This window comes from Mercenaria mercenaria, chromosome 7 (assembly GCF_021730395.1).
Source record: "Mercenaria mercenaria strain notata chromosome 7, MADL_Memer_1, whole genome shotgun sequence".
NCBI classification, from domain to species: domain Eukaryota; kingdom Metazoa; phylum Mollusca; class Bivalvia; order Venerida; family Veneridae; genus Mercenaria; species Mercenaria mercenaria.
The window spans coordinates 16688779-16702454 of NC_069367.1; the positions used below are offsets into that span (position 1 = coordinate 16688779).

The 13676-nt window shown below is 33.8% G+C and overlaps 1 protein-coding gene across 1 annotated transcript in view; it reads right to left on the reverse strand.

Annotated features, from left to right (window-relative positions):
* The window catches only part of LOC123554834 (methanethiol oxidase-like), a 136292-nt gene that overhangs the window by 82841 nt on the left and 39775 nt on the right, over nucleotides 1–13676 (reverse strand). The window lies entirely within an intron of this gene.

Consider the following 13676-nt stretch of genomic DNA (forward strand, 5'->3'; position numbering starts at 1 on the left):
GGGAGGCCGCCTCAAGAAGAGAATGAATTTGACTTTACTTAAATCACAATGAAACTCAGTAAAGCAAACAATAACCGATATAACTAACACCAGTACTGTACACCTGGCTATATAGAATTAAACATTCAAGTACGAGCAGTGTTTGATATTAATACAACATGTCTCAAGTCAGAACTACAATATAATTTATTGTGTTGTATTTATAATGCTTTACTTGCCTTTCCCATATAAAACGTTCTCTTACATTGTACAGGCGAAAATACGTGGAGTTATTCGTGTTGTTGGACAATGAAAAAAGAATGATCAAAAGCAGGGTGACAACATGGCGTCAAAACTCCATTTCGAGCCCTGTTTGAGGAAATGCCAGGAACTAAATCATTTTTGTCTTCATTTTATGTCACCTGTAACTGTACCACCCAAGACAGCCTAACTTTGTCTTTTTGTTTTATTGTATTGTGTTTATTGTATTATGATAGGCCTATTCAAATGACAAAACTAGGCATTTTATCGCTGACAATATTTACATGGAATGGAAAATTTCAGTTTCCGTTTTTTCTCGATATAGAAAAAATTTAACTGTACGAAATCTTATTTGAAATTGTAATTTATTATTACAAATGCCGTTGAAATAAAAGCGAAGGTTTCATAAAATCTAACGAGATATATGAAAATGTAAAGCAAAGCTGTACATGCTTTTAAGTACGGAAAATATACCGGACATACAGTATCGTACGGTGTTCCGTTAGGGCCAGCACCTGCTCCCTGTGAACTCGAAGCGCTAAGGTACAACGGTACGATGGCAAAGCGCGACAGTACGATGGTGACAACACGACAGTGCGATGGCGAAACGCGACAGTACGATGGTGAAACGCGACCGTACGATGGTGACAGTCCGTCGTACTTTCGCGCTTCGCCATCATACTGTCGCGCTTCACCATCGTAGTGTCGCTCTTCGCCATCGTAGTGGCATCATCGTACTGTCGCGCTTCGGCATCGCACTGTCGTGCTTCACCATCGTAGTGTCACCATCGTACTGTCGCGCTTCGTAATAGATTTTGCGGTCAGTGGTCCCAGGGACCTGATTTAGATTTAATTTCTTGGACATTTTTGTTTTCATTTCCAAGTTCTAAGTCAGAAAAAGTGATGGTAACAGCTTTCAATCTCTTCACAACGACCAAGTACCACTTGAGAAAGATTTCCATTGATTTTGCGTGAATAGGTCGCAGGTGGTCATGGGGATTACGCACAATCCCAATGTTTTAGCTACAATTCATTTTCATTGCACTGTATCTTAATATTTTTCATCCACATTCTACATGTGTCACACCCAACATACCCAGTCACCACCTCAATAATTTTAAAATTTTCAGTTCAGTGCCGTAATAAAATCCTCATCTACAGTACACCTACTTCTATTTACCTTTACACATAACAGCTATTCCTTGTTTCTCCCATTGTTTTACTTGCAGTTTCTTATATTTTGTAATATTTTACTGTTACTCCTCAAACACCTTCAAACCATTCTGACTGAAAACGGGCGTAATGAGCCTCATTAGGCGGAGTTCTTGTATGTACAGACTCGTTTTTTTTTCATACTGGCTTAGCTAAGTTGCTCAATCTGTTTCATGGGATATATAGATATTTCAAATATGTTTAATGATATGGCCAAAAGCAAACGACTTTACACTGAAACTGTACAACACAAGTAAATTATATCTTTACAAAGGTTGTACTTATTCTAGTACAGGACTGAATTTTTACTCGTTTTTCCAGGGAATAATAGTTAGATCATATGCAATTAGGGATAGGAATGATGTAGTTGACTGAATACAATGCACATTATCATAAGTTGCAGACAACTATAGCTGCTTTCTGACTAGAAAAGAGTTGTAAACAATTATGAACGTTTAGTGCACTAATAACCTAGATTTACCGTAAATTACCGCCCATTTTCCAATTTTCTTGTGCAAAAGTTAAAATTACTTCCAACGCACAGAAAAGCACATTATATAAATGTTCATTAGGTAATATACATACACATTAACATACAATAGTTTAATATGATTATGGAAATATCAACCAAACCCAGAATAAAATAGTACAGAAATGAAACAAATTGTACTGAACAAATCAGCTCACCCGCTTTTGAAAAAGTGGCAAAAATACAAGTAAAGCTGTCTTTTTTTTTTTTTTAGAAACACCATTTACATAATATTAACAAGAATACAAAGGAGTAGATTTTCTCTTTTTCGCCAGAAAATGGTTAGATATCACACAAATATCAAATGTTCTTTCTCCATGGGGCAGGACAATACCGTTATTTCGGCTTGTTATCATTTTCTTACCTGATTACCTATTCCCAGTAAATTCTTTGTAAATTCTACACATTTTAGTGATATTTTATAACTTTTTCAAAACGTAATACGCTTGATAACAAAAAATACTCTCTGTATTTCTAACGTATAAGTAAAATACAAATAGCGGGTTAGTCGTTTTGTTCAGCATAATATAATTTATTTGGAAGAGTTACTGTAGGAAAAACTGGAAGATTTGCGTACGACAAAAACTTTATTCAAAGGATTTCTCATACCATAGCTTAGCACACAGGAAACATGTACCAGTTCAATAAACAAATTAATTAAAACAAGTCCCCCCAAAAAGACAATTCATAGCTATTTAATCACAGAAACCAACTGAAGCAGAATGAATAATTGTTTGTTTTTTGTTTTTGTTTTTTTTACAATGTATTTTCTTGCACGGCTATGTAAACTTAAGGAGGTAGGTTACCTTGTTACAAGGGTAAATTCAAATTAGTTGAACCGCAGCATCTTTTTGTATTTCGTGTAGTATGAAGTTTTAACTGCTAAAATCCCAGTTTTGTTTGTCTCTGTCCCTTCAAGTTCAATTTTTATCCAGGTTTGAAGAACATGACCCTCCAAAGGTATTTCATATTGAAAGAAGAAGGAAAATACGGATATTTAACACTTTTCAGAGTATTTTAGTTTCATTGATATCCGTAGAAGTCAGCATAATCTATAATTTTACTAGTATGCACGTTAGCTTTCTAATATAAGCTTAAAATGTATATGTCGCGGGGCCCGTGTTTCCATGGTAACGCATTTTCTCTCAGTTTTAAACAACTATGTATAAAAATAGGGGTTTTCGACGGCTTCAGTGCCACTCTGTTAATGACCAACATGGAATATTTGGGTAATATTATTAGCAAAATACCAAGCACTATACATGGTACCATATTTTTCTTAAAGTTTAAAGTAACCATGGCAACAGAGATGTTTAAAATGGCTTATATCTTGCTTTTTGTCGTAATTTCTTATAAAATAATATTGAAAAAGATTATCTTTCTAGGTGATGTAGCTTTAAAACATATTATGTCTAACGTAAGTTATATTTTCGTGTTATCTGCATTTATTCAAACAAATTTCTAAGCTTAGAATACTTACAGCAGTACCCCTCGTCTGGCATTTTTCATGCAAAAATCGTTCAGCATGCTACTATTATTCTCATGGATAATGGTGAAATGAAAATAAAAAGCCGAAGCTGTGTTTCTTAAATAGACTAGTGTCAACGCTTTTGAATTTTACATTTAGATACATAGGTCACGGGCTTCGTTTCCATGGTAACATCAATTCAATTCAATAAACCACAATTTTCTACTTAAATTTGAACAATTTTAGATCTTAGTTTTAGTATATAAGTAACAAATTATCAACTGAACCTGTAAAATAGGTATTACAAATCAAACTGCTAGATTTTTTATTTAAAAATGGCCGTAACAAGTAACCTCTCACCCAACTATATTCCAAATAACATTGGTTACCATCATCCATTTTCTTACATTCCGCATAACAATTCAATATAACTACATAAAAGAAGCAAAATATTGATTATTATTCAGAGCAAAAGACTCATAAAAAATATTTCAGCAAATAATGGTTATTTGAAAATAGTTTGAATAAAGAAAATGCACAGAATTACGTACTTTCAAGATAAAAGCTATTAATTTTGCGCGGTAACTGACACGTAACGTCATGACGTCAATGACGTCATTTTAAGGCAACATTGTTTTGAAGCGTTTCTGCGGTAATTTATTCATTATTTCTGCATTATTAAACCATAAAGCGTCAGATCGAAGACAGGTCTATGATTTGTTTTCAGAAGAATGAATATACAAACACATTTAGTTTGTCGTAAACGTCGTCGTAAATCGTCACGCTAGCTTCCGGTTGGACATGCGCACTTACAAATATAAAGGTAACCTACCTCCTTAATTATTTATGCCTCCGCCGCTACAGCCGACTAAAAAATAGAATGGCATACTGCTGACCTACCTTCGGTAAAGAATCCAGAGTGTGCTGAACCTTTGTAGTTTGCTTGATTGGCATCATTTAAGGAACCATATATTCAATAGCTCTTGTGCACAGCAGTCTGAAATAGCCATACTGTCCAGGAAGGAACATTAAAGAAGAACTAAGAATGCTAACAACGATACATAATATGACTACAAAGAATTGGAGTTAGAAAATAAAACTTGGTTCAATTGACTGTTTATGAGAGACAATGAAATATATGTATTCAACACCCTCACGCCAGCCAATATTCGCTTAAGCGGAATTCTAATATAGTAACTTTGATATTTGAATTTGAATTGACAACATGATCCCAAGGGACTAAACATATAACAAGTCTGAATCCAAATACGTGGATACTTTGTACAACCGCTACACGGCACTCAACGACCGCTGTTGTGATAGGCAATTATATCTATGGGAAGAAACTACACGGTTAGCTCGAGTCGATTCAATGTGTAAAACCCTAACACTCCCCCTCCCCCCCCCCCCCCCCCCCCCCCCCCCCCCCCCCCCCCCCCCCCCCCCCCCCCCCCCCCCCATCCCCCAACACCCATGTTAAAGAGAAAAATTAGTTTTTGATTTATCTATGAGTATATGTAATTTTGATTCTGCCTTTGCTCGTGCATATCTGGCTTTTAATCATTCTATTTGGCCGTGACAGTTCTTCATCCGATTGATTTGTCCTTGCTCACTGTCGGCGCTCACAACTTAAGATGCATCAGTGACCCTTTAAAATATTTTATTTTTAGATATCTACTTCAAATGTATAAAATCCTCATCAAATGTATTTAACTTTACTAAATATATAAATTATATTTGCATATAGAACTACATTCATAATTAAATAATATTGTTAAAAACAACCAGTTTTTAGTGGTAGTACACTGTGTTTATCTAAACATGTATACAGTCTGTACTATTCCAATACTATTAATACACATAAAATTGTTAAATTTATGTTTTACATAAACTATATAAAGTAATTGTTCATGTTTTTAAAGGTGGTCAATCACATTTAAACAACATTTAATGACATTTTTTACTTTTTGTATATGCTGGTAGAGAATTATTTAAGGAACAAAAAGACCGATAACATAGAGTTAGATTCCTATTTGAAATGTATATTTTATTATTTTTATAAAATTTTGTAATTACTCCCCTTTAATGTGAAAGTATATAAAAAGCTGGGTATTTCTTTTTATTTCGATACAATGTCTAGTTTTACATTTGCATTTGATAGACATATCAACTATTGAACAATCTGAACCAAAATGCAAGTTTAAAAGCTGTGTGTAGCTTCTGAATTCATTTATTTCCAATCTATCTTTGTTGCGCAACCAAGATAGGCAAAGGGAGGTAATAATAATTTTTCAAACTTGCGTTTCTAATGAATTCCATCTAAATACAGAATTTTTAATGCAAATATTTTACAAATATATTATAATATGTCTAATATTGATACATTTCCTTAGGCAAAGTATGTTTATCAAATTTATACTTATGATAAAATAACTCTATCTTGGTTGGGCAACCAGGATAGGAAAATGAAATTTTAAAAATACCTCCAGTGAAAATCTAATTTGTATTAAGTGTTAAGTGAACATAAATGAGTGTAAATGATCAGATGCTAAAGTTTCGAACAAATCCGCTACATGGCCATAATCTGATTATCCACCTTTAAAGACGGTATTTGGTTCTAATACCGTGTTTTGAATATGTTATTTTACTTCAAGATATAGTCTCTTCGATTTAAAGACGCGTTGCTATCTCGGTAAGATTGACCGTGTCCGCACCGATTCAGTATCGCTGTAAGCTGTGCAAGTTCCCTGTTAGGTGTCTCACATTCATAAATGAAACAATGTGATTTGGCAAAAGGGGCAGGGGATCCGACTGTATCACGCTTGCACCTGTATAAGTTATACAGCATACAGCTATACACATGTATATCGGTACATGATATCGTTTTAAAGCATACATTTATAAAGATGTATCTTGCACACTGTTCTGACCATTTGTAACAACGTTATAGCGATGGTATATTATTACTTTTTAGAACGTCCCTCGATATCGGGAATACATGCAGCTAGGTGTTTAAGGTATCTTTCCTGTCTTTTAACCTGACCAATAAATACATGTAGATGCATGCCTGGTACTCGCTCTAGTGTAATAATAGTGGACGTGGGTGTGGTCATGCGGTTCTCTTGTTGGTTAACCCTGACTTCGTATTTCACATAACAGAATTTCGTCTCTCTTGCCAGAAGTTTTATAGAAATTTTCGGAAGATTTAGTTCCACATTTGACTGAGTGCTTTTTCACACTTTTATATGCGGTGGACTTTTGTCTCATTATCGAAACAAACACTGAATATGGGGACGAATGTCAACTTACAGTTTAAAAGTAAGACATTTCATCACGTTGAGTCGCCAATCTCTTTCTAAGTTTTGATTTTTATAAACAGTCTATAACATATTTTATGACATCAATGGACTTCGGATTCAAAATTGTCAAATTGTTACATAACTGTTTAAATGTGAAAAAGACTCTGAAGGGACACCAGTTGTAAAATTGTTCTTATAAAAGGGGTTTTCAAGAAAAGTAATCTTCCTAATTTCCCTTGAGGTCAATAGCCCCTCAAGCTGTTCAGATTCATCGAATGCAAGTGTGATAATGTGTATCACTAATGTAAAAAACAACTTCATGTTTGGAAGTTCTATTTCTTGGATAACGGTAGATAAGTCAGTCAAATAATTTCAACCAAATTCAATTCTTTATCATATCATATCATATCATATCATATCATACAGAACAGAACATATCATATCTGTATTGCATATACTTTGCTGTGATTCTACGTGTTGTAATGATACTTTTGTCATTGCATTTTCTCTTATAACAGCATCACAATTGTAGAACTCTTGTTAAATTAAACACCAAGAAAAATATGCATATTCAATATGTTAAATGTGTAAAATTTATCGAGAGAAACACAATTACAATGATTTAAACACCTGGACCTCGACAGTGACATTCTAATAGTAAAACATGATTAGTAATTTGAAAGCATCATAATTATAAGTATTCAACGCTTAATACACATGTCAGGTAAATAATTTGATACAGTATATTATGGAGTATACATCAACTGAAGCATTTAATGTCCTCAATATAAAATGGTAATATCGCGTCACAAAGAGAACAATAAACCGTACACTATAGGTAAAACATATTTAAAGTACAAATATATTTCTGTCCTTAATTTTGAAGTTCAGGCAACTGCAATTTTACAAGTTTATGTACATTTGAAATAGGAAGGACCTTGAAAATGGTTTCTTGAGCCTAGGAAATAAATTTAAGGTAACCCATTTATGTTCTTTATCTTTTAAGTGAATGTTATGGTACCTACCTGGATGTATAAGATAAGATGCTGTCTGTCCGCACTTTGATATACATCATGCCAACTCTAGTGGAAAGCATTTGTCAAATATTTGTTCAACTGGGAATAAGAAAAATAATGGTAACAGTGATACAAGCACAAGCACGAAGCGTTCAACACATCTTAACAGGACCATAATAACTTTAAAAGTTCAACAGCAAGACCCCTCATTTTAGATGGCTACCATTTTCAAAGTTTGAAAGTAATGTAGTATTATTTCAGAAAAAATGAATATTATTTAAAAGTAAATCACACGTTAGATAGCTTCCTTCCAGCTCCCTGGGTTACAGCTTCCGTTATGAAAGGAGGGGTATATGAAATATTTGGCTTCTTGGAATACACAATTTGACATCAATTATGTCGATATTCATTTAGACATAAAACATATAGAGACTAAGTCCATCCTATACAATGCTCGTACATATACATGCTTTAATGCCTATAACAAGGTACGGTTTTAAAAGATTATGAGGTAATTTTATGTTTCTCAAAAGGTATGAAAAAGTCGCTTCAAACATATACGCATTGAGTGTATTAAGCACTGAATGATTCATTAGCTAGTAGATTTTCCCCGTTACCTTTGTCTAAAAGTGGAGCAAACGAAATAAAAATCAAACATAACGACAGTCTACAAAAAAAAGTGTACAAATTATTTCAATATGCAATACAAATAAAGGGTGTAAAGAACGTTCGAGATAAGATAACTGTTTCGTACTACAAACATGAATGTATGACATTGGTGAAAGGCTGCCTTATTCCATGAAACGTTGTAGAATTTATTTTTCATTAAATTGCATATGGGAAAGTTTACTTGCAGACTTAACAACACAGGTATGTTGCAACATATTTAGATGTTATTCGTTTGGTAATTACATTATAGTAGTTCAATTTGTCTTCGTGTGTTTGTTTTGTCTTTGTCTGTGCGTGTGTTTTGCTACGCGTGGTAGTCTGTCTTGTGCACATCTGTGTGCCATGGATTGCGCTTTGGGGACGCTGCATTTTAGGAACGTGGCTTTTCCTGTTGGATATTCAACCTTGTAATTGTACAAAAAAATAATTGAAGGTCTGACAAAATTGTTTGGTCTTTAAACATTTTTTTTCAATACAAACTGGCCTTTCCCATATGCAGTTTAGTGAAAATGTAAAGAGTAATTAAAAGCTTGTTTATTTTCAAAAGTTGCATTTTCTGATTAGTGTATAGAGTAAACTGTATTTGATCCACAAAGCTACCAAAAATCTGTATCAGCATTATTTCAACATAATTTAAATATCTTTCCTCACATCATAAATATGATAGACTCTATTAAGATATTTAACAGATGGGATGGCATTTAGACCTTGCATGTGTGAGCATTAATAAAAACGTATATGTACAATAACATTATGTATACTCATAAAACTTACCATGTCCTACACAAGTGCAGTTATACTTGTGATGGTACGGTTGTACAGTTGTACATGTGATTACATGTATGTCAATACTTGCACTCTCTCTAGCACAAGTGCTAGCGTCAGTTTTTTGAAGGGCCAAACAAAAAGAACTAACATACATTTCGGTGAGTTATTCATATGTCTGTAAATCATATACTAAAAGCCGAGGGTCTAATTCAGATGTAAAAAGAAATCTTTTCTTTTATTCGAAACAAGAGTGTAAATGATACCATTATTGGAAATATAAAAACAATGAGTAGACTTTTTATACCATCATTTGATGAATGTTCGTTGTATTTCAAAATTTAATGATAACTCGTTGTAATTCAACATTTAATAAATTGAAGAAGAGGCTTGTTTCTACCATGCCTGTAAACAAACATCAGTAAACCAGCATAAGATTTCTTAGTTTCAATTTATACCAAAAGCGATAAAGACAAACGTTTTTGAGCCGACCCTTTTATCACAAAACATCATTTTTGTACTCCAAAAATCACTTTTGATACAATTTTTCGATATTTCTTTATAAATGTTTCAGATTTATTTAAACATTGCTTAAATAATTTCTATTTAGCATTACAAAATAAGTCACACCATTATCAAATAAAACAAACCTCTTAACGTTTTGAAAACAATAGGAAACAAATTTTGGAAATCGCCGCCATTTTTACTTTACTTTCAGACATTAATGAATACGATGACAGTAAAGGTGTGATCGAAAAACAATTTTTGAAAATTCAAAGATTTCCCAGAAAGTTCCTTTTTATTGCAAGTAATAAACAGCATTTCATATGATGGCGATTACATTTTTACAAATAACATAAGAATAATAGACCCCTTGATGAGTTTGAACTCCGTCACTATAATTATGTATGTATTCAGACACTCAGTTTCGACAATCGGCAATTTTTTGTATACCACACTTCCTTGACAAATGCCTTCTAAGAAGAAGGACAAAGACAAAGACAATTCTCAAAAGGAAAACGTTAAAAGTTCCCAAAGTGCCCAAACCAAAAAGAGAAAGAATGCTCTTGTTTCACCTGACAATTTAAATTTACATTCACTACCCGAAAAACGTCCGGATTCTCGTTTATCGCCAAGTGGAATAATGTCATTACAATTTCAACCAATGAATATGTCTAGTATGACAAATATGAGCAATTATCAGACTCAGCCAGGAGCTTTCTATACACCCCAGCAAAACCCTCCGCCTAATTCACAGTTTTTAAACGCGTCCCCGCAGTTTCAGTCAAATGGTCCGTCAGTTTGCGATACATATAGTGACAGTTTTCAAAAATTAGTGCTAGATCAACTGTCGTCTTTAGACAGCCGTCTAAACAAACTAGATTCCATTGAGCAACAGTTGTCTAACCTGTCTTCAAAACTCAGTAATATGGACACTCGAGTTACCTCCCTTCAGAGTACAGTCCGCGTGGTTGATGCCCGAGTTACAGAAGTTGAAGTGAGCAGAACGTTTGACTCACAAACATGTGAGGAACTAAAATAAAAAAACGTTGAACTTGAAAAGGCTCTTCAATCGGAACGAAATAGAGTAGCAAAATTAACTTCTGAGTTTGAGTCTTTGAAATCGGTGCCAGACGACATTGATGACCTGAGAGCCCGATCGATGAGATGTAACCTCCTATTTCATGGCTTTCCAGAGGAAAAGACACCAGCAGCAAGAAAGACTGAAGATTGTGCTAAGCTTGTCCTCAACTACTTAAATCACTCCTTTAATATTCCCAATGCGCATGACGTTATAAAATTGAAAGAGCGCATAGACTTAGTGCAAAATACGATAATCGCAAAACAAGACCGATTGTCGCTATGTTTAACCACTATCCTGACAAGCTTTTAATTAAACAAAAGATACAAGAATTGTGGAAAAGTTATAACGAGGCGAGGAAAGCCTCTCACAGTGCTAAGGGACTTCATGCTACTGGTGCTAAAGCATCGGGTACTTCCGACGACAGGCCGTCGGATACAGATGTCATGCAGGATGTAGCACCGACGAAGCCGATGATCAGCGTTAGTGATCAGTTCCCGAAGTCCATTCAGGAACGTAGAAAAACTTTACTTCCGGTAATGATCAGCGCTAAGAAAAGCGACAAGTCAGCATACTTATCTTACGATAAGCTGTACATAGACAATAAAATGTATACTGTCGATACAGTGGCATCCTCCGGTTATAGTGAGAGCTAGGAAAATGATCAGGGACATTTATCGTTCCTTTTATGGAATGTGCAAGGTCTTTGTTCAAAATTACAAGACTCTGATTTCTTAAATTTTGTTTGTGATTTTGATTTTCTGTTGTTTAATGAAACTTGGAATGCTTCTAGTAAAACCGTTAATATTGACGGTTATGATTGCTTAAATTGTCCACGTCCGAAATCTAATGCTAAGGCTAAACGCTACAGCGGAGGAGTAATTGTATATTATAAAAGCTATTACAAAAACTATGTACAATTATTAAACATTGATCATAGAGGTTTTATCTGGTTTAAAATTGATAAACTCTGCTTGAAGTCTAACAATGATACTTATTTCTGCATTTGTTATATTCCGCCGGAAGACTCCGCTGTATACCGAAATATTAATTCTGTTCTGTATGATTTTGATTTCTTTGAATGTTTGAATACTGAAATACGTAAATATTGTAATAAAGGAGATATCTATTTATTAGGTGACCTGAATAGCCGAACAGGAATTTATCCGGATTACATTACTGACCTTAATTTGTGCCGTTATGTCGATTTACCTGAGACAGGTATATCTGGGGCTGATTTACCTGTGCGAGAAAATCGGGATAATGGGTTTAATAATTATGGGTCGAAATTATTGACTCTTTGCAAGGAAAATAATCTTTGTATTTTGAATGGTAGAAAAGACGATGGTAAATGTACTTACAATTCAGTATATAGAAATAAACCAGTATCTAGCTTAGTGGACTACGTAATTTCAAACCTTGATAGTTATAAGAATATCTCTAATTTGTTTGTTTTTGATGTTAATGAATATTCTGACCATTGTCCTTTAACATTTTCTCTTTGTGGTTGTATAAAAGATATACCGAACGCCGGAACGATTATGTAGAATTTGATAAAATTGTATGGAACACGTCAGAAAATGAAGAGTTTTTAAATCTGTTGCATAGCAAATGTAACAGTTTTAACGAAATAAATGATAACCTGTTACAAGGTGTATACGATATTGATCAGTGTATGCAATGCTTTTCTGATACTGTCTATGATATTTCATTTTCATGTTATGGTAAAACAATTGACTAATAATCTCCTATAAACGCTACAGCAATAGGATCTGAGAAGATCTATATGATGGCCTGTTCTGAACAACCTTTTGCCGCTAGCAATCAAAAGTTAACTGTAAAACATTCTGCAAGCTTATAAAATGCTTGGTATAATAACAATTTTTATGTAGAAAAATATGTAGATAGCGTTTAGCTCAGTCGGTAGCGCACTTGCTCTGTAAGCGAGAGGTCCCGGGTTCGAGCCCTGGATTAACTGCAAATTTTTCTTACTCTTTAACATTCGAACAAGTTGCTGATTGGTTCAAACAAAAATAGATTTGCGAAAATAAAAATAGCAATCTTGGAAATCCAAAATATACAGAAGACTAATGTGAATGGGTCGTTCTCAGATCTTCGTTTAGAAGATCAAGTACTTTAGTCAGATTGTGGTAAAACATATAATAATCGTCCTAAACAAAAGAAGCGAAAGTCGCTATGGTTTAATGATGAGTGTAAATATGCTAAAAAGATGTTCCATGATTCGAAGAGACGTTTTGCTCGTATAAGATCGGAGGAAAATAAATTATCCGTGCTTAATTGTAGAAAACAATTCATTAAAGTAAAAAGATTGGCTAAAAACAAGTTCTTTAACAGAGAAAAAGTCAAGATGGCTAATATTAGCAAAACGTCTCCTCGCAAGTTTTGGAAATACATCAATAAATTTAGATCTGCTAATGGTTTCAGTTCTAATGTTAGCCTTGATGAGTTTAAAACTCATTTTCAAAATATATCAAATGATACTCAAAATCAGTTCATGAATGATCTATTTCATTCAGAACGTGATGAAGCTGTAAATGTGGAATATCTTGATAGAGCCATTTCTGTAGAAGAAGTTTAAAAAACAATATGTTCTCTTAAGAGATATAAAAGTTGTGACTATGATAATAATGTTTCTGATTTCTTTATTGATGCAAATAATGTTATATCTTCCTATTTATGTACCATTTTTAATTACATTTATGATAACTGTGTATACCCTGAGGCATGGTCTAAGGGAGTTATTGTCCCAATATATAAGAAGGGTGATAAGGATATACCTTCGAATTGTTGAGGTATCACATTAATAAACGTTATTGGAAAAATATTTTCATTAGTATTAAGAAACCGTATCAATAACTTGTGTGAACAAGAAAAT